This window comes from Pan paniscus, chromosome 6 (genome assembly GCF_029289425.2).
Source record: "Pan paniscus chromosome 6, NHGRI_mPanPan1-v2.0_pri, whole genome shotgun sequence".
Taxonomy (NCBI): Eukaryota; Metazoa; Chordata; class Mammalia; order Primates; family Hominidae; genus Pan; species Pan paniscus.
Genome location: NC_073255.2, coordinates 106,244,622 through 106,267,996, shown reverse-complemented (window position 1 = coordinate 106,267,996; position 23,375 = coordinate 106,244,622). Strand labels below are relative to the sequence as shown.

At 38.1% G+C, this 23,375-nt stretch overlaps 1 long non-coding RNA gene across 1 annotated transcript in view; it reads right to left on the bottom strand.

Annotated features, from left to right (window-relative positions):
• LOC129398176 (uncharacterized) overlaps positions 1–23,375 on the bottom strand; it is a 526,729-nt gene that overhangs the window by 357,207 nt on the left and 146,147 nt on the right. Inside the window, exon 4 of the long non-coding RNA XR_010112769.1 lies at positions 23,135–23,251. This is a non-coding gene — a long non-coding RNA (uncharacterized LOC129398176). The remainder of the gene's footprint in view (positions 1–23,134; positions 23,252–23,375) is intronic.

Sequence of the window (23,375 nt, the reverse complement as noted above, 5' to 3'; positions counted from 1 at the left end):
CTCCCTCAGGATTCTACCTGACTTGCCTGCAAAATCCTTCCCACAAAGGTTTAGGGGTAGCCTACAGCTATGAGCCCTAATATTCCTCAGCTTTACCCTTTCATTTGTAGTTTGTCTTCCTCCGTGAAGAAAAAAAAAGTTCACAAAATGCAAATGCACAACGAATGAACCAAAGAGTGCAGATGTACCAGCAAATTTGTTGGTACAGATTTTTCCTTTCTATAGTTAGAGAAATTGTCAATTTAATTCCCCAAGAGTTTTGCAGTGAATATTAAGAATAATCTGTATCTTCTGAATTAGGGAGGACATTGTGGAGAAGGATAAAAGAGCAAGTGCCACACTGATGGCAAGAAGGAGGGAAGTAAAAAGAAATATAGTCTCTGCCCCCAGAAGACTTGCAATCTGGAAGGGTATATTTATATGCATGAAAAACTGAGAAGGGTAGAAGAAAGCATATAAACTGCCAACTTATGCAATACTTTGGCTTTTTTAGGTGGGTCTAGACATTTTAATAAGCCTCACTAAACTATCAGATGCTTCAGGGTTTAGAGTGTTCTCTGATAAAGATAGGAAGAATTGAGAATGACACAACCCTGAAAGTGGAAATAGAGGAGGAGTGATGTACGGATTTCAGTTCCAAGAATTTTATTCCCAGCTGAGAGCAAATCATTGGCTAGCATGCCAGTGATTTACAAGTAACACAGAGATCCCTAATTACATTGTTTCCATTCCATTCCTATACTGTTGAATATCATAAATGACAGCGCATTTTTGCATATGGGCTAAGAATAAAATATCTTACGGTTGAAATATGGAACGCTTACAGCACGCAATGAACTTTGCCTTCTTATGTGACTCCTCCTAATCTTAGGAAATGAGTCCATTTTACTTTTAAAGACCTAGCGGTATCATTATCTTTTTCCTCTTTCTTTAAGTATCTACTGGTATTTTGCACATCAGAAAACTATAGTATTCTCATTTTATGGAACTGGTAACTCAATATTTTGGTCTGTCCTATCCTGACAAGTCATATACTTTAAAAAGTAATACTAAAACTTGAATTACATACTTGCTTTTCTCCTCTTCTGACATTTGTATGTAACTTGTATTCATGACAAACTACAAGGAAGTTCTATTATTCATTTTTTAAAAGTCTAGTGGAGAAGAACCTTGCTTAAACTTATTCATATTCATTTTTCAATGCAAAACACAGCCCTAAAACTCTCCTTGATTTATTCCATTGTTTTATTACGTTCTTTGAGTTGGTCCTTTATGCAATAGTTAAATGACTAGGCCATATAATTTCTCTCCTTGATAGCTAGGACTAGAAAAAACAATCTCCTTTCAGTGAGAATCATGAATATTGGGTGTGTCAAGAGGACCGTTGTGGTTTCTTGGTTAGATTACAGTATTATTTTCTACACATTCTGGAAATTCTAGAACAAGCCCTGATACAATAAACATTTTTTGCCTTTCCTTTATCTCCACCCAAAAAAGTTACTGACAAGTATAAGGAGATTAATTACATAATCAAGAAGAATTCAGTGAGGCAGTATCTCAAGATACCTAAACACCCATAAGGTCATACATTAGCCACCTAGGGAAGCATCATGGAATCAGTTAAAGTCTCTAGGGTACAGTACAGCAAATGGAAACATCAGTGTACTAACTAAAGGTCATACGAGACCTTTGGACAAGCCTACACATTTATTATCTTTTCTAATCCAGTTCCTAATATGTGTTTAACAGTGAGTACAATGCCTGACACAGCTTCGCTGCTTAGAGTTCTTTATTCCCTGGAAGTCTCCCTGAAGAAGTCTTGCCAGGCCCAGATAACCTATGCTCCTCTTCACCTTTCTCTTACTTTGAATTCCTACCACACTTAAGAATTCTTCCCATTCTTGACTATCAGGTATTTGCCTTGGAATCTTTCTGAAGTTATTCCATGGATTTCTGTCTTGTGTTCCTCAACTTGACTGTAACAGAGAGAGAGATATCAAATATTTTGTCTTTCTCACAAATCCTAGCAGTATGGGCCCAGCAGTCATCACTAAATAAATGCATCTGAAATATTGAATGAGTAAACAGAGCAAAGGAACCGATTCATTACTTTACAACCCCCGTTGTTCTAGTAACATTGTATTAGTCAGGATTCTCTTAGAGGGACAAAACTAATAGGAGATATATATATATTATATGTATCTATGATATATATTATATATAACTATTATATATAATATATAATATATATCTATGATATATATATAACATATTATATATATATATATATATATCTGAGAGCAAATCATTGGCTCTCTCTCTATATATATATCAAGCTGAGCAGCAAGGAGAGCCAGTCGGAGTCCCAAAACTGGAGAATTTGAAGTCTGATGTTCAAGGGCAAGAAGCATCCAGCATGGAAGAAGATGTAGGCCGGGAGGCTAAGCACATCTTGCCTTTTTCACAATTTTCTACCTACTTTACATTTGCTTGAAGCTGATTAGATTGTGCCCACCAGATTAAGGGCGGATCTGCCTTCTTCAGCCCACTGACTCAAATGTTAACCTCTTTTGGCAACACCCTCACAGACATGCCCAGGATTAATACTTTGTATCCTTCAATCCAATCAAGTTGACACTCAGTTATTAACCATCACAAGTCCACCCCTTGTCAGCTTGAACCCATACGTATCTCCTGAGATCATACATAATCTTCAAATAAAGACAATAATGAGGTCATAATTACACCTAACATAATACAACTATCCTTCATAAAACTGGAAATGCATCAATCCCCAACCCAAATACTATTTTAAAAAGTTAACAATACTTAAATGCTGATAAATAAATGCTGTCAATAAATCTTATGTCACATGATAAAGGAAAAGGAAATAAAATGAAGATATTTTCTTAGTACAAGTGTATACATGAACAAATGTTTTTAACAAAAGAGGGAGGAAATACTCATGACAGTTATAGTCCTCGTTTCTGCAGCTGGTCACCTGGTCATATCTGGTATTGATGACTACCTTCTTCTATTACCCATTCTGTATTCCCTTTGCCTCCAGCAAGCACCTCAGCAGGTCATGGTTTTTGTTTTTTTTTTTTTTTTTGCTTGGTGGAGTGACCCAAAACTTCATTCCTGAAGGGTCTGAACCATTCATAGTCCTTCCTGGATTGAGCTGTTGTAGTTTTCCATTAACCTTAATCATAGGGCATGGTAATACTAAGAGATGCCCTAATGGATCTCCCGTATTTCATGTGTACTCTTCCTTACCTCCATTGTGGAGTACTAGACTGATTTTGTCTTCATAGCCTGGGTCAATCACCACAGTCAACATTGTAAATCCCTTCTTAGCCTGTTGACTTAAAGGTAGAAGGAGCCCAAAGTGTCCAGGTGGCAATCTTAATTTCCAGTTTAATGAATAATTGTTGTGTCTCCTGGTGGCAGTGTCCCTCCCTCTGGAACTAAGACCTCTAGGCCAGCAGAACATAATGTCATGGGAACAGGAAGCAAAAATTTTACTAGTGGATCACTAGGGTTGATAGTGAATGGTGCCACTTCCATTTCCACCCTTGATTCACGGATCGGTGAATCCTGACTATGGGAGAAAGAGTACCGTATATTGGATGCTGATTCAGAACATACATGGCCTTCTGGAGAACTTTGCCCCAGCCCTGCAAAGTATTGTCACCCAGTTGGGGTTATAATTGTGACTTCAAAAGGCCATTCCACCATTCTATCAATCCAGCTGCTTCAGGATGATGGGGAACATGGTAAGACCAGTGAATACCATGAGCAAGAACCCACTGCTGCACTTTTCTTTTTTTTCTTTTCCTTTTTTTTTTTTTTTTTTTTTTGAGACAGAGTCTCACTCTGCCACCAGACTGGAGTGCTATGGTGCAATCTCAGCTAACTGCAACCTCCAGCTCCCTTGGTCAAGTGATTCTCCTGCCTCAGCCTCTCAAGTTGCTGGGATTACAGGCATGCGTCACCACACCCAGCTAATTTTTATATTTTTAGTAGAGATGGGGTTTCACCATGTTGGCCAGGATGGTCTCGATCTCCTGACCTCGTGATCCGCCCGCCTCGGCCTCACAAAGTGCTGGGATTACAGGTGTGAGCCACCACGCCCGGCCTTTAGCTGTAAAGTGAGTGCCTTGGTCAGAGGCAATGCTGTGTGGAATACTATGATGGTGGATAAAGCATTCCATGAGTCCAGGATGGTAGTCTTGGCAGAAACACTGTGTGCAGGATAGGCAAACCCATATCCAGAGTAAGTGTCTATTCCAGTGAGGAGAAGTCTCTGCCCTTTCCATAATGGAAGAGGTCCAATATAATCAACTTGCCACCAGGTAGCTGGCTGATCACCCCAAGAAATGGTGCTATATCGAGGGCAGTGTTGGTCTCTACTACTGGCAAATTGGGCACTCAGCAGTGGCTATAGCCAGGTCAGCCTTGGTGAGTGGAAGTCTATGTTGCTGAGCCCATGAGTAACCTCCCTCCCTGCCACCATGGCCACTTTATTCATGAGCCCATTGGGCGATGACAGGGGTGGCTGGGTAAAGAGGCTGAGTGGTGTCCATAGAACGGGTCATCCTATCCACTTGATTGTTAAACTCCTCCTCTGCTGAGGTCACTCGTTGGTGAGCACTCACATGGGACACAAATATCTTCAGTTTTTGACCACTCAGAGAGGTCCATCCACATACCTCTTCTCCAAATTTCTTTGTTACCAATTTTCCAATCATGCATTTTCCCAAGTCCCTGACCATCCAGCCAAACCATTGGCTACAGTCCATGAATCAGTATATAATCACACATCTGGCCATTTCTCCTTCCATGCAAAGTGCACAACCAGGTGCACTGCTCGAAGTTCTGCCCACTGGGAAGATTTCCCTTCACTGCTGTCCTTCAGGGATGTCCTAGAAAGCGGCTGCGGTGCTGCAGCTCTCCACTTTTGGGTGGTGCCTGCATATCATGCAGAACCATTTGCGAACCAGGCCCTAGTCTTCTCTTCCTCTGTCAACTGATCATAGGGAACTCCCCATAAGGCCATTGGTGAAGGCTGGGGGAGAGAATGCAGGGTGGCAGGAGTGGAGACCATGGCCATTTGAGCCACTTCCTCATGTAACTTACTTGTGCCTTCTGGACCTGCTCGAGCCAGATCACACATCTACCACTTCCACTTGATGATGGAATGCTGCTGTGCATGACTCACTTTATGGCTAGATGGGTCAGAAAGCACCTAGTTCATGACAGGCAGTTCAGGTAGCATGGTGACTTGATGACCCATAGTCAAACGTTCAGTTTCCACCAAAGCCCAGTAATAGGCCAAGAGCTGTCTCTCAAAAGGAGAGTAGTTATCTGCAGAAGATGGTAGAGACTTGCTCCAAAATCCTAGAGGCCTCTGCTGTGATTCACCTATGAGAGCCTGCCAAATGCTCCAAACAGCATCCCTATCTGCCACTGACACCTCGAGCACCATTGGATCTGCTGGGTCCTACAGCCCAAGTGGCACAGCAGCCTGGACCTGTTGCAGAGCCTTCTCCTGTTCTGGACCCCACTGAAAACTGGCAGCCTTTCAGGTCACTCAATAAATAGGCCAGTGTAACACACCTAAATGATGAATGTGTTGCCTCCAAAATCCAAATAGGCCCACTAGGCATTGTGTCTCTTTCTTTGTTGTAGGAAGGGCCAAATGCAATAACTTATCCTTTACCTTAGAAGGAATATCTCGACAGGCCCCACACCACTGGACCCCTAGAAATTTTACTGAGGTAGAAAGTCCCCGAATTTTAGTCAGATTTATTTCCCATCCTCTGGCACACAAATATCTCACCAATAAGTCCATTGTGTTTGCTACTTCTTACTCACTGGATCCAATCAGCATAATGTTGTCAATGTAATGGACCAGTGGGATATCTTGCAGAAGTGAAAAGCGATTAAGTTCTCTCCTAATAAAATTGTGACACAAAGCCAGAGAGTTAATATACCCCTGAGGTAGGAGAGCAAAGGTTTATTGCTGGCCTTTCCAGCTGAAGACAAATTGTTTCTGGTGGGCCTTATGGAAAGCAATGGAGAAAAAGGCATATGCCAAGTCAGTGGCTGCATACCAGGTACCAGGAGATGTGTTAATTTGCTCAAGCAGTGAAACCACATCTGGTACAGCAGCTCCAATTGGAGTCACTACTTGGTTAAGCTTACAATAATCCACTGTCATTCTCCAAGATCTATTTGTCTTCTGCATAGGCCAAATGGGATAGTTGAATAGGGGTGTGATGGGTTTCACCACCCCTGCATCTTTCAAGTCCTTGATGGTGGTACTAATCTCCGCAATCTCTCCAGGGATGTGATATTGTTTTTGATTTACTATTTGTCTAGGTAGAGGTAGCTCTAAAGGCTTCAATTTGGCCTTTCCCACCATAATAGCCCTCACCGTACTAGTCAAGGAGCCAAAGCAGGGGTTCTGCCAGCTGCTAACTATGTCTATGCCAATTATGCATTCTGGCACTGGGTAAATGATCCACTGGACCCCCTGTAAGTCAGGTCTGAGCTCAAACTCTATTAATTACCTGACCTCCATAAGCCCCTACTTTAACTGGAGGACCACGATGATGTTTTGGATCCCCTGGAATCAATGTCAGCAGAGCCTGTGTCCAGTAGTCTCCAAAATATCTGATCATTTCCCTTTCCCCAATGCACAGTTACCATGGTAAAAGGCTGGAGGTCCCCTTTAGGAAGTATGGGAGAAAGATTCACTGTATAAATTGTCAGTAATGTAGTGGGGTCCTTCCTCAAGGGGACCCACCCTCCCCTTTATTCAAGGGGTTCTTGGTCTGTAAACTGGCTCAAGTCTGGAAGTTGATTGAGGGGCCATGATCCTCTGTTTTTATAACTCAAATTAATCTTTTGTCCATTCGACCTAGAAGTTTTCTGTTTGTATAATTTAAGTAGAAATGCAGTAGGCTTCCTATCAATTTCACTTCTAGGAACACCATGATTAATTAGCCAATGCCAGAGCTCTACATGAGTCAGACTATTCTGATTGCTGCTTTACCTCTGCTGTCCATTATGGTAGCTACGCCCACCTTGCCTTTGACAGTTGAGTGCTGCCACTTGGCCCCTGCCACCTCAGGATCTAATGATTCCCATTGTATGTAAATTTTGTAGTTGAGTGACTGCAGTTCCCACTGTTAGATCTGACATACAGAGAAGAGCAATTACAGGGCTCTTCAAAGATGCAGATGCTGCCCTCATGAATCTATTTTGCAAGCCATTGGCCAGGGATATATATTCTGGACCCTCTCGGCTGGGATGAGTAGGTATAAAGTGAATAACCCACTCCACCATCCCAATCTCCCTAAGCCTTTGGATCCTTTCCTCTACATTAAACCAAGAGAGATCAGGCATTTCCAGCTCCCTCATAGCGGGCCATCTTTTAATCTATATTTCAGCTAACCAAGCAAATAAATTATTAGAACCTTTTTTAACTCTCTGAGCTGCAACATTAAATGCAAAGTCCCTACTTGGTGGGCCCAAATCAATAAAATCAGCCTGATCCAACTCAGTGACCAAGCTGAGAATCAAATCAAGAACTCAACTCCTTTTACGATCGCTGCAAAAGAATAAAATAGTTAGGAATATACCTAATCAAGGAGGTGAAACAGCTCTACAAAGAAAACTACAAAACACTGCTGAAAGGAATCACAGACAACACAAACAAATGGAAACACATCCCATGATCATGGATGGGTAGAAGCAATATTGTGAAAACGACCATACTGCCAAAAGCAATTTACAAATTAAATGCAATTCCCATCAAAATGTCATCATCATTATTCAAAGACCTAGAAAAAACAATCCTAAAATGCATATGGAATGAAAAAGGAACCCACATAGCCAAAGCAAGACTAAGCAAAAAGAACAAATCTGGAGGCACCACATTACCTGACTTCAAACTATACTATAAGGCCATAATTGTCAAAATGGCATGATACTGGTATAAAAATAGGCATATAGACCAATGGAACAAAATAGAAAACCCAGAAATAAAGCCAAATACTTACAGCCAACTGATTTTCAACAAAGCAAACAAAAATATAAAGTGGGGAAATGACACCCTCTTCAACAAACAGTGCTGGGATAATTGGCAAGCCACATGTAGAAGAATGAAACTGGATCCTCATCTATCACCTTATACAAAAATCAACTCAAAATTGATCAAAGACTTAAATCTAAGACCTGAAACCATAAAAATTCTAGAAGATGACATCAGAAAAACTCTTCTAGATATTGGCTTAGGCAAAGATTTCATGACCAAGAACCCAAAAGCAAATGCAATAAAAACAAAGATAAATAGATGGGACTTACTTAAACTAAAAAGTTTCTGCACAGCAAAGGAAATAAATCAGCAGAGCAAACAGACAACCCATAGATTGGGAGAAAACTGTCTCAAGCTATACTTCCAAGAATAGACTAATATCCAGAATCTACAAAGAACTCAAATCAGCAAGAAAAAAAAAAACAATTTCATCAAAAAGTGGGCTACAGACATGAATAGACAATTCTCAAAAGAAGATATACAAATGGCCAAAAAACATGAAAAAATGCTCAACATCAGTAATTATCAGGGAAATGCAAAGCAAAACCACAGTGCAATACCACTTTACTCCTGCAAGAATGGCCATAATCAAAAAATAATAGATGTTGGCATGGATGTGGTGAAATGGGAACACTTTCACACTGTTGGTGGGAACGTAAACTAGTACAACCACTATGGAAAACAGTGTGGATATTCCTTAAAGAACTAAAAGTAGATCTACCATTTGATCTAGCAATCCCACTACTGGGTATCCACCCAGAGGAAGAGAAGTCATTATAGGATAAAGATACTTACACACACATGTTTATAGCAGCACAATTCACAATTGCAAGAATACAGAACCAGCCCAAATGCCCATCAATCAATGACTGGACAAAGAAAATGTAGTGTATATATTATGTAATATTACTCAGCCACAAAAAGGAATGAAATAATAGCATTTGCAGCAACCTGGATGGAATCGGAGACCATTACTCTAAGTGAAGTAACTCAGGAGTGAAAAACCAAACATCGTTATGTTCTCACTCTTAAGCGGGAGCTAAGATATGAGGATGTAAAGGCATAAGAATGACACACTGGACTTTGGGGACTTGGGAGAAAGGGTAGGAGGGGGTGAGGGATAAAAGACTACACATTAGGTACAGTGTGCACTGCTCAGGTGGTGGGTCCACCAAAATCTCAGAAATCACTACTAAGGAACTTATTCATGGGCCAGGCACAGTGGTTCATGCCTGTAATCCCAGCACTTTGGGAGGCCAAGGCAGGTGGATCACTTGAGGTCAGGAGTTTGAGACCAGCCTGGCCACCATGGCAACTCCCCATCTCTACTAAAAATACAAAACCTAGCTGGGTGTGGTGGTGCAGGCCTGTAGTCCCTGCTATTCAGGAGTCTGAGGCACGAGAATTGCTTTACCTGGGAGGCAGATCACCAACATCACTCCACTGCACTCCAGCAGGGGCTACAGAGTGAGACTCTGCTTCAAAAAAAAAAAAAAAAAAAAAAGAACTTATTCATGTAACCAAACACCACCTGTCCCCCATAAACCTATTTAAATTTTTAAAAAGTTAAATATAGATTTACTGAGCATGACAACGCATAATTAACTTTTCCTCTACTCTCTCTTTTCACATGTAAAATGTAGATGTACTGAAGCTAATGAGAACCTCACTGCCTAAATTCCCTTCTTTTTTTCCCCTCCTGCTTGCTCCTTTCCCTTTACATATTGCAGTTCCCAAAATCCCCTTTGGAAAAAGCATAGGTCACAGGTGCTCCTGTGATTTGTGTTTTTTCCCAAGCACGTCCTCTCAACTTGGCTAAAGAAACGTCTAATCAATTAAGACCTGCCTCAGTCACTTTCCGGTTTACAGAATTTATACATTTATGAAGTTTCCTATTGAAGGAAGATAGATTTTTGACTTTGTCTTGGATTAACCAATGATCAAATAACAGTAATTTCATTAAGTTCTAGGAATTTATTTTTAAAGATTGTATCAGTTTCAATACCATCACATCAACACATCAACTGTGGGTGTGTGTGTGTGTGTCTGTGTGTCTGTGTATGTGTTTGGGCCCCGGAGAGAGAGAGATTGAGTGAGGAAATCTACAAGTTAGCAGAAAAAGAAACTCTTGAGAGAGAAAAGAAATAACTCAAATGCCATTTTGCAGGTTTCCAAAATTAAAAAAAAAAAAAAAAGAACTTCTGTTACGGGCCAAGTTTTGTGAGTTTTGTTGTTGCTTATTTTTGTGTGGTGTTTTGCACCCCCAACCCTCCAAAGAATTTCCATATTCAATCTTTTCCCTTAGAATACAAAACAAAACCTACCAGAGGAGAGTTCCTGAGAGAGGAAGCCGAAGGGCGCATGACTGATAGGAAAGACTCCTAGGAAAGCCTTTGAAGCTCTAGGAAGGAGAGGTGCTGACTCAATCAAAGCTAGCCAGGGTAGATCTGATTTACAAGCTGAGCTGTCTCAGCTGAACCAACAATCTAAAGTTGCTTGGTGGTTATGTTAGTGCTGCAGCTGTGACATTGTTGTTAATGAATCAGGATACCTGCTTAAGTTACTGTCAGACCAAGAGGTTTTTTTAATTCAAAATGTCTCTGTAAGCTCCTGAAGAAGAAGTCTATTCAGTGATGATTTGATAAAGATCACTTTTGCTTTGAGGTTTTTTCTTTTTTTGTTGTTGTTTTTTTCTTAAGTAAATAAAAATGTGTTTAATGTAGCTTTGTTTCCTAAAGGACTCATTAATTACCTTATTATGCTCTATTTCTTCTAGCTATGTTTGTTGAAAAATCAGTGTTATATATTCATGGATAAGCAAAAATGCTATCTGTGCTCATGGAGATTTTTAATCATTTAAGCCAACTTTATTATGATTGCTTTAATGTCTTTAAATTCATTCTATTTCCTATTCCAAGAAGGGTATTTATTAGAATTGTCAAACTTTATTCTTCTACTATGTCTGATTACTGTCTATTTAAAACTCAAAGTAGAATTCTAAGAAACTAGAGAAAAAAGAGAAATTCCTATTTAATAAAAGGGAAAATAATTTACCAATTATCCTATTAAAACAAAAGAGAAAAGATGAATAAATTGATGATTTTTGAAGAAATGCATACTTTACTTGCAACTAAACAATTGCTAATCAAAATAATTTTCAGGTGCCATGACATAGTTATTAAACTAGAAAAAAGGAAATAAAATTTTATAACCAATGCTGGTAAAGTTGGAGGGAATGAGAATGGTTGAGTGTTTTGTAAATTGTTCACTCTCTGGAGAGCAACCTGGCATGTGTGACGAGACCTACAAAATTAAGGGCAAAAACCTTTTTTTTATTTTTTAGTAATCACCACCATATGCCCAGCAGTGAACACGATTTCTGACATAAATTAAGAAATAAATAATAATTGATAAAATAATGAATAAAATGGTTCATGCCCACTGACTTGTTAATTTCACTTTGAGGAAAATTAACAAAAATTAACCCCAAAATTAAGACTTTTCACCCTATTCATAGCAGGAAAAAAATTGGACACATTCACATATTTGATAATAGAGGAATACTTGAGCTTGATTAAATGTTTCATGTAGCATAGCATATAAGCCATGTTTAAACAACATAATGTGTGTGAGTTAATATTAAGTATCTTGCAGGGCACAGTGGCCCATGCCTGTAATCTCAGCACCTTGGAAGCCTGAGACAGGAGGATCACTTGAGGCCAGGAGTTCTACACTAACCTGGACAACTTAGCAAGACCTCATTCCTGCAAAAAATAAAACAAGCAAAGTTTAACCGGGCATGTTAGCATACACCTCTCATCCCAGCTACTCAGGATGCTGAGATGCTGAGGCGGGAGGATCACTTCAGCCCAAGAGTACAGCATAGAAACATTCATATACAAAATAGAAAACTCCTGATCATTGAGGACAACACAGAAGGAAGAAGTGAGGCATCTGCATGACTCACATTACCCTGCAGGTTATAAAGATTTCTTACCTTTGATTACCTACCTCTGTATATAAAGCAGTTTTAGAGATTTGAAAAGAAAATTTACAACTGAAAAACTAAAATTGAACTGCTTATAAGCTGTCATCCATAATCAGCTCATTATTTAATATATCTTTTAAGACAACTCAGTTTTTAGTCTGTATAAAGCAATGTCTTAGGTGCTGCAAGGAAAGCACTTATGGGGAAGTCACAATAAGGCTGCAAATACTTATTCCTCAAAGTAAACAGTGCCATATTTAAAGGGAATGCTAATGTTTTTTAAACAATCAATGTATTGAATTGTAATAATGGAGCTGGAGGCCAATTTTCAATTCATTTGATGTTAAAATCCTTAATATTTAGATAGAATTTTTTATTTTCGGCTTTAAGAAAATAAAAATGTCTGAGTCTAACAATGATGCAATACTAAATGTCATCATAATAGTTAGGTCTCTCATGGTTATTCTGCATATTTGAGTTCAGTCATTCAAAATTTTTTAAAAAAAGAATAGATGTAAATAGTTTTGTACATGTAGAATTATTAACAATGTAAACATTTCTTTATGTTTGATGGTTACTAACCTGTCAAAATTCCATAATAATATGCTAAATAATATTTTTCTAAGTTACTTCAAGTGGCCACACAACAATTTCTAAGCTCGTTAAGGCAGTTAAAATATTTTACTCTACCTCCTAAGTAAGTTAATGTAGATAACTTAATGAAGAATGAAAGTCTTCCGTTTATCTTTACTAACCTATAGCAGGTCTTAGGAAATTAGTTTATTTCCAGCCACAAGTGCTAATCCTTTACATTTTAGATAAATTGTCCCTTACAAACACACAAATAACAGGTTTAAGGTAAAGGAAAAAGAAAAGAAAAGGTATTTATAAAATTCAACTCCAAGGCCTTCAATATTCTGGAATTTTGTTCATGTTATGTGCTTCAGAGGGAAGGTGATTTGTTCCTATCTTGAGTAGATCCAGAAAAAAGAGAAATTTCTGTTATTTTAGTGTATAACTCCTATTTGAGAAAAAATGACTATTTACTCCAAAATCACCCCAAATCTTAAAATTTATAAGGCTAAAGAAAACATGCTAAAAGTCAGAGGTGGGAGGAATTGAATCAGTCAGTACTCAACTGTGAATAACAGAAACATTTCTAGCACCACTTTATCTAGGAATGGATTTAGTGCTAGGAGTTAGGTTCTTAAAAAATTGTTGGAAGGGCCTGAGGAGCAGGAATGACTTCCAAAACACAGCCACAGAATTGCCCTGCTAAGGAACATCTTACCACTGCTGTAACCAAGAAGTTGTGCCAAGGATCACACCACAATAGCCATAACCCAGGGACAGAAAGCTGCCACCAGGACCACAGCCTCCTGAACCCACCCCACCCAATACTAGCAAGTGGATGTTATATTTCCAAATTTAAGTCTCCTGCAGGTGCTCCTGATTGGCAGAAACTAAACCACATGGGAATCTCCAGGTGCAAGGTTTTCTGGGAAATGAAATATTTAGCCTTCCAGCCTCTGCAGTACAGGAAGGCACACTACAGAGAGACTGGAACAGATGCTGGCAGTCAAACCACCGTTTGTGCCACAAGTGGGCAGTTCCATCACTATGCTGAAGTTTTGAACATTCAGTTAGTCTTTCTTCAATGTTTAACAAATTTATAATAAAATATCATACCAGGGAATGCTAAGAGAATATTATTCTCAAAATCAGTTGGATATATTTGAGAATAATATTCTCTCAACATTTCCCAGTATATATATATTAGTATATACATATGTCTATATATAAGTATATATGTATATATAGTATATATGTATATATAGTATATATAAATAAAAATTCTATCTAAACATATTATATATTACATTATATATACATAATATTTTATATATATATATATATATATATGTCTCCAAACTTAGTTGTAGTCTTATGTTCCCTACAACTAACAGGCTTTTTCTGTTTTTTAATAAGATTAAGAAAAACAGGGGGGTTGCTTCCAAGATGGCCGAATAGGGACAGCTCCAGTCTGCAGCTCCCAGCGAGATCAACACAGAAGACAGGTGATTTCTGCATTTCCAACTGAGGTACCTGGTTCATCTCACTGGGACTGGTTGGACAGTGGCTGCAGCCTACAGAGGGCAAACCAAAGCAGGGCAGGGTGTTGTCTCACCCAGGAAGCACAAGGGGTCAGGGGATTTCCCTTTCCTAGCAAAGGGAAGCCATGACAGACTGTACCTAGCAAAACAGTACACTCCCAACAAAATACTGCACTTTTCCCACAGTCTACGCAACTCGCAGACCAGGAGATACCCTCCCATGCCTGGCTCGGCGGGTCCCACACCCATGGAGCCTTGCTCACTGCTAGCGCAGCAGTGTGAGATCAACCTGGGACCCTGGAGTTTGGCAGGGGGAGGGGCATCCACCATTGCTGAGGCTTGAGTAGCTCACAGTGTAAACAAAGAGGCCAGGAAGCACCAACTGGACAGAGCCCACCATATCTCAGCAAGGCCTACTGCCTCTATAGATTCCACCTCTGTGGGCAGGGCATAGTAGAACAAAAGGCAACAGACAGCTTCAGCAGACTTAAACGTCCCTGTCTAACAGCTCTGAAGAGAGCAGTGGTTCTCTCAGCAGGGCGTTTGAGCTCCGAGAATGGACAGACTGCCTCCTCAAGCAGGTCCCTGACCCCCATGTAGCCTGACTGGGAGAAACCTCCCAGTAGGGGCTGACAGACACCTCAAACAGGTGGGTGCTCCTCTGGGACAAAGCCTCCAGAGGAAGGATCAGGCAGCAATATTTGCTGTTCTGCAGCCTCCACTGGTGATACCCAGGCAAACAGGGTCTGGAGTGGACCTCCAGCAAACTCCAACAGACCTGTAGCTGAGGGGTCTGTTAGGAAAACTAACAAACAGAAAGAAATAGCATGAACGTCAACAAAAAGGACATCCACACCAAAACCCCATCTGTAGGTCACCAACATCAAAGACCAAAGGTAGATAAAACCACAAAGAAGGGCGGGTGCGGTGGCTCACGCCTGTAATCCCAGCACTTTGGGAGGCCGAGGCTGGTGGATCACGAGGTCAGGAGATCAAGACCATCCTGGTTAACATGGTGAAACCCATCTCCACTAAAAATACAAAAAATTAGCCAGGCGTAGCAGCAGGCGCCTGTAGTCCCAGCTACTTGGGAGGCTGAGGCAGGAGAATGGCGTGAACCTGGGAGGTGGAGCTTGCAGTAAGCTGAGATCAAGCCACTGCACTCCATCCTGGGTGACAGAGCAAGACTGTCTCAAAAAAAAAAAAAAAAAAAAACTAAATAAAATAAAATAAAGAAAACCCCATGGTCTCAGCCCAAAATCTCCTTAAGCATATAAGCAACTACAGCAAAGTCTCAGGATACAAAATCAATGTGTAAAAATCACAAGCATTCCTATACACCAATAATAGACAGACAGCCAAATCATGAGTGAACTCTCATTCACAATTACTATAAAGAGAATAAAATACCTAGGAATCCAACTTACAAGGGATGTGAAGGATTTCTTCAAGGAGAACTACAAACCACTGCTCAACAAAATAAAAGAGAACACAAATGGAAGAACATTCCATGCTCATGGATAGGAAGAATCAATATCGTGAAAATGGCCATACTGTCCAAGGTAATTTATAGATTCAATGCCAACCCCATCAAGCTACCAATGACTGTCTTCACAGAATTGGAAAAAACTACTTTAATGTTCATATGGAACCAAAAAAGAGCCCGCACAGCCAAAACAATCCTAAGCAAAAAGAACAAAGCTGGAAGCATCATGCTACCTGACTACACTCTGTACTATAAGGCTACGGTAACCAAACAGCATGGTACTGGTACCAAAACAGAGATATAGACCAATGGAACAGAACAGAGGCCTCAGAAATAACGCCACACATCTACAACCATCTCATATTTGACAAACCTGACAAAAACAAGCAATGGGAAAAGGATTCCCTATTTAATAAATGGTGCTGGGAAAACTGGCTAGCCATATGTAGAAAGCTGAAACTGGATCCCTTCCTTATACCTTATACAAAAATTAATTCAAGATGGATTAAAGACTTAAATGTAAGACCTAACACCATAAAAAACCTAGAAGAAAACCTAGGCAATACCATTCAGGACACAGGCACGCACAAAGACTTCATGACTAAAACACCAAAAGCAATGGCAACAGAAACCAAAATTGACAAAAATGGGATCTAATTAAACTAAAGAGCTTCTGCACAGCAAAAGAAACTATCATTAGAGTGAACAGGCAACCTTCAGAAAGGGAGAAAATCTTTGCAATTTACCCATCTGACAAAGAGCTAATATCCAGAATCTGCAAAGAACTTAAACCAATTTACAAGAAAAAAAACAAACAACCTCATCAAAAAGTGGGCAAAGGATATGAACAGACACTTCTCAAAAGAAGACATTTATGCAGCCAACAGACATGAAAAAATGCTCATCATCACTGGTCATCAGAGAAATGCAAATCAAAACCACAATGAGATAACATATCATGCCAGTTAGAACGGTGATCATTAAAAAGTCAGAAAATAACAGATGCTGGAAAGGATGTGGAGAAATAGGAACGCTTTTACACTGTTGGTGGGAATGTAAATTAGTTCAAACATTGTGGAAGACAGTGTGGCCATTCCTCAAGGATCTAGAACTAGAAATACCATTTGACCCAGCGATCCCATTACTGGGTATATACCCAAAGGTTTATAAATCATGCTACTATAAAGATACATGCACACATATGTTTATTGCAGCACTATTCACAATAGTAAAGACTTGGAACGAACCCAAATGTCCATCAATGATAGACTGGATTAAGAAAATGTGGCACATATACACCATGGAATACTATGCAGCCATAAAAAAGGATGAGTTCATGACCTTTGCAGGGACATGGATGAAGCTGGAAACCATCATTCTAAGCAAACTATCACAAGGACAGAAAACCAAACACCACATGTTCTCTCTCATAGGTGGGAGTTGAACAACGAGAACACATAGACACAAGGTGAGGAACATCACACACTGTTGGTGGGTGAGTGGCTGAGGGAGGGATAGCATTAGGAGAAATATCTAATGTAAATGATGAGTTGATGCGTGCAGCAAACCAACATGGCATATATATACCAAATCATGGCACATATGTAACAAATCTGCACGTTATGCACATGTACCCTAGAACTTAAAGTATAATTTTAAAAAAAACATAAAAGAGAATTACAGAGTGGATAAAGAAATGTTATAATATGTGTACATATATAAACTATAACAAAGGTATATATAAAATGAAAAAACAGAATTTCTGAGCAGGAAAAGATCACCAATTCCACTTCTTTAGCTTGTAGCTAAGTATACTAGAGTGGCTGCAAGCTTGGGCGTTAGGTAGAAACTCAGCCCCATCACATATTAGCTTTTGACCATGAGAAAGTTATTTCATCTCTTTCAGACTAAGACTCACTTCCTAGTCTCATTTTAAAATGGGGGATATAGTGATACCATATCGTAGGTCTTTTATGAAGGTTAAATAAGATGATAATATATTCTATGTCAACTATTTCTTTAATCATAGGAGGTACATTTATGATTTCTGAAATCTGGAATAATTTTTTTTATTTTAACACTTTTAAAAAAGTGAATGCATCCATGCAGAAGAATAACTGTCACTGCCAGGCACTTACAGTATCTGTTGATCCAACTGTCACTTCAATTGAGGTGTTCATTTGTTTGTTGGGGTTATTTGTTGTACCACTGAATTTTTTCCAAAGATTGCATCCTGTGTACTTCCTAAAAATGATTTCAAAAATATTACACCACTATAAAGCTTCAGGGAAGAAAGTGATTGTGTGAAAGTTATTTTAAAGCTAGGAGTTGTTGGTATGTCTACTTTATATGTGGTGAAAGCCTGTCACAAAGCATTGAACATCTATTTAAGCAAAAGCTTCCAGCTGACTTTCAAGGGATGTTTACTGTCCAAGAAGACACAGTTCCATTAAGGAAAAAATGAAACCACAAGTTAACTAAATGGCAATGCCAAGAAAGCCCAAGTGCTTTTTGATATGCCTTATTGCAATAGTAGAGGTGCTTTAAAAGTCATAATCCCAAAAACTGATATCACAGAGTTGTGGCTTTTTGGAGAGGAATTACTTTTGACTAGCTGTAGTCATGCCCAATACTCCAGTACTGGTCAAAAGTAAATCCCCCCCCAAAAAATCTTTAGGTTATTGATTGTTTGCGTGACCTAGATATAAACTCTGGATGAAATGCACTGAAGGAAAAAAAATAGGTCTATTGTTGTAGCGTTTCTTCCTTTCTTTTTCTTTCTTTTTTCCTTGTTATTCCAAAAGTTGCTATTACATTAATGGTAAATTACTGGCTATTTGGCGGTCATAGCATGGGAGATAAGCAGTTGCCGGTGATCAATCCACTCCAACATTCCTATTCTCCCAAGTCTTTGGACTCTTTTCTTTACATTTTGGCAAGAAATTTTGGCCATCAACTTCATTCAATGTAGGCCACATAGGTTTCAATCGGCCAACCAGCAGACAGGTTAGACCACTTCCAGCTGCTTAAGACAGTACACGTAATTCATAGAAATAAATTCAGCTCTATTTAAACTGTGTTTCCCCTTCCTCTCCCCAGTCTAGGCACTCAGAATTCATATTTACATATATTCTCAAGTCTCATAAATTTGTAAAATTTTATAAATGCAGGTGGGCATCATCCCACCTGTTCAGGGCCTGAACAGAACAAAAAGGCAGAGGAAAATAAAAAATAAGATATATATATATGATATATATAAGAGATATATATAAGATATATATAAGAGATATATATATAAGATATATATAAGATATATATATAAGATATTTATAAGATATTTATAAGATATACATATGAGATATATATATGTGTGTATATATATATCATATATACATGTATCCTATTGGTTCTGTTTCTCTGGTGACTAATGTAAATGGCTTTCTCTGTTGCCTTATAATAATGGTGGTTATCAAGGAAATAATTAGAAGCCAAGACCCAAAGAAGCAGAATGATCTGACCCAGATGACACAGAGAGTTAATGGTAAACCCAAGCATGGTACAGCTGGCAGATACGGATGTTGTCATTGCCTAGGCCCAGTGACAGAGGTGATTCTCCCAGCTACCTGTGAGGTAGACTGAACTCTCGTCTCCAACCTCTAGTCTCCAACTGAAAAATATTCGTTATACTTCTCCAACTTTTATTTTTATTGCTAAATCTTTTCACTCTCAAGGCTATTTCAATGTCAACTTATGACTGATTCAATGCAATTTATTTTTATTTTTTTAAATACCTTGAGCACTCCATATAAGTTAGAAACTATGCTAGGCATAGGTAGCAAACAGGACAGACAAATCACTACTAACAAACAAGATTCCATCACATTGCAAATTGTTTCTAGACTTCAAACCCCTCCAGGTTTATTACATTGTTTTTTAGCAGGAGTTTTTATTTTTTTAAGTTTGGAAAGAAAAAAACAAAAATTATGGTTTAGCCCTATATATAATTTTCATTTTTCCACCCCTCTGTACTTACTTACTAGTTGCTTACAGGTCAGATAAAAATCATGCATCTTGGTTTACATTAAAAGGGACAATTTAGTGAATAAGTATTTATTAAAATCTCCCCAAATTTCAAATACAATTGATTCTTGTTATTCATGATAATTATGTTCTATAAAGTCACTACAAACACTGAATTCACAAATGCTGAACCATTACTCTTAGGAGAAATTGATGGTTCAATTCCTGCAAGCCTCTAGTCACAACATTTTTTGTCAACCAATCAAAACATAACGTTGTTTTATGTGTGTTTCAGTATAAGGACACCTTTTAAAATACATATTGTTGACTTATTAACATAGAAATCATGGCCAACATGTCTGAACAAGGCTTATCTAACACATATTTCTTCCGTAAGACGCATCACAGCCTTCTTGCACTTAGGAACACTAGGCGGCACTCCAGTTGTCTATGCTTGGGGATCATTCCAAATCACCAAAGAAAAGCAAAAGAAAAACCACAAAAAACATGACACTAAATACACCAAGTGAAAACACACGTTTATAGTAGGAAAGCTGAATCAAGAAGGCAGAGCATCACTTGCTTAAGCCTCAGCTGGGAACATGTGAATGGGCCAACCAAAATTTTCACCATTCTGTACATGTCTATGAATGACTACAGAAGTACCACAAGTATTGACTGGAGGAGGGGAGTTACAAATAAATTTTAGCAAGTAGGAAAATTATCAAAATTGAATCCGTGAATATTGAAGGTCAGCTGTACCTGTCCTAGAAGAAAGGAAAGTGGAACCTCATCCTGATTTTTAATAACTTCTTATAACAACAAGATATAGTTAATAAATGCTTAAGAATTAATGAAGAACACTTGCTGATGGGGCATTAAAATGACAACAAAATGCACAGCTAAGAAAATGTAAGTTCATTCCTTCTTATGAATGGCCTAGTACACAATCACAATCATAAATATTTGTTGAATGAATGGAATTGGGAACACTGCTCCTCTTGCCCCTTTGCCCGTAGAATATGAAGTTCATTATAAGGCTGGTGAACTTGGAATGTACAACAAAATCTCATTATTTGCAACCCCCACCAGATTTGGAATTCATAAAATCAAGAAAAATCATCTGGATGAATTTTACATTTAGACTCAATTAGAAAGCAGTTTAGAAAATATCTTTAGTTGTAAAGGGAAAACCTTCAAAGCCATCTAGTAAACAGGAAAAACAAGTTTTCAAAAATATTTAGATGTGACAGTTAATGTATTTAAAATGCGTGTTCAATTAATCCTGACCTCATTTCAAAAGAACAACTTTTTTGAAATTTTTGTTAGTCTAGTTCTTTTTCTGTATGAGCTTTGAAAAAACAAGATATCATTTTCTAAAAAGTCGTAATGAAAACTTTCTGCTGATTCAGATTTATTCACTAGCCTTTGACCTAAAAAACAGGCATTTTCCTTATAATCTGTGTGCTCTGACATTTGATGATTCTATTATTTTTCAAGATCAGTGAGGTCAGTTTTACATTGACTATACATACCTACAATGAGTCTTCATCTTCTGCACAATGATCGCTTTCTCTTTGTCTTTAGCCCCTGTTTGGGGTTGATTTTAGAGATATTTTCTCCTACTCCTTTTCTTCCTTCCTTTTCTCTTCCTTCTTTCTAAATTTGAGATTAGATCTAAAAGTACATATCCATTTTATTGCTAGTTTTAAAATAAGAATCTACAAGTTTTGAATTCAATACTTGTATTGAATTGATATTGTAATACCAATAGTTATGGGATTAATTCATATTAATAAAAACCACTTTCTTTCGATAGACACATACCTCATATGTCATCACAACAATCCAAAAAGGTAGGTGGTATTCTTATCTCCTCACTCTAAAGGTGAGAAATATGAGATTGGCATAGGAAGGTTAAAAAATTTGTTCTAGGCTTTCCAACTAGGAAGTAGAAAAACTGCCGTAGGTTACAACAGTCATGTATTTAACCATTAAACCATTCAGCCTCTGGCAGATACAAGACATGGGCATTAAAGGAATGCCTGACCCCAGTGCTTCATTAACATTCCTCCTACTAAGGAGATCATCATGATTTTATCTCCTCTTAACATATTACTTACAAGGTTGTTTAAGTCCTTTAAAATATTAAATATTTAATTAGTCCTATTACAGCATCTCCCTGAGGCAAATAGTTAGACTGTATAATTGTTATGTTGGTTAAAAAGAAGAGCAAAAGGAAGCTTGAGCATAAATTAACAATAATAAAACAGATCATTACATTTCATGCCTAGAGAATAACATGGATAACTCCCTTCAAGTAAAATTGTAAGGAGATCATTAAAATCAGTCTTTAGAGATGACCTTAGTCATTACACTTTAACTGGGTGTCCACACAATCAAAATGACCAGTCGATCCATTAAATATAAGGTTACCATTCTCATCCATTATTTCTCAAAGTGTCCACAAAGACTCCTGTATATAAGTCACCTGGAAGTTTTGTTTAAAATAGAGATTTTAGTATTTACATGAATTATTTTCTGTTTTTTAGCAAGCATTGCCAAGTGATTTTGGGGCAAAAGATCAACCAAATTTTTAAGGCTTTGTTCTTATTCATAATGAATATATATAAAACATTATTTCTGCTGAAATAATAGTTCAGAGTTTTATTCCCTGACCATCTGCAAACACACTGAGAGTTGAGACTCCATGCTTTAATCAGTAATTATTTCACTGTCTGGGAAAGAAACAAACAACACTGGGCCTCAAAATCATTTAATGCCTAATGACCTTGTAGCTATAATCTTTAATCATCCTTAGCAAAGCTAGGAAAGATACTTGAGATTTACGGTTTTTTTTAGAGGGCTTAAGACTAAGTCATGTGCTCTCAAAATCTGGTCTCCTCCATTATCTAATCAGAAGAGGTTTGCAACAGTGAGAGTTCCACTACGAAGAGAAAAATGCTTTTCACAGTGGGATGTCAACATTCCTGCCAACATCCCTAATATTCTAAGCCTCTTTGAACCAATGGCAGAACATTTTATTACTTTAACACTCATCTGAAAATTCAAACTTACGGAGATCTAGCACTAGCCAAAAAAGCCCACTTCAAGTATATCTAATGCAAGAGGGAGGCTCAGTCTAAGCAAAATATTAAATTACACATATAGACAAGACTCTCAAACTCTTTTCACTGTATTTTGTTTTTGAGCATCAAAAAATAATATACTCCATCAAATTATTTTCATTCCCCCCAAAACCATTACATAAAATCTAAATTCAGTTATGACCTTAGCATTTATGGAAGACTGGCATGAGAAAGGTATATTTTTGTAACACTTTTCATTTTCTTTGCAAAAAAGCACTATATTATGTGTTATGCTACCTTATGAACTTTTAGAAAAAGAGACTTCTAATATACTTCTCTTAGTATTCAGTCACAGGAAAACGTGATTCTCTCCAGATGAACATGAATGATTCTATTCATCCCACTCTGAGAACTCGGCAGCCTCTTACATTTTCCTTTTGACTTCACAGCCTAGAAGATGAAAATTAAATTCGGTTTTCAACTGCAGCAACTAATTCATTTCATATGCATGATGTAAGTATGTTTCACCTTCTTAAACTTGTTTCTATAATTTTTCTTTTTATCTTGTCTGTTT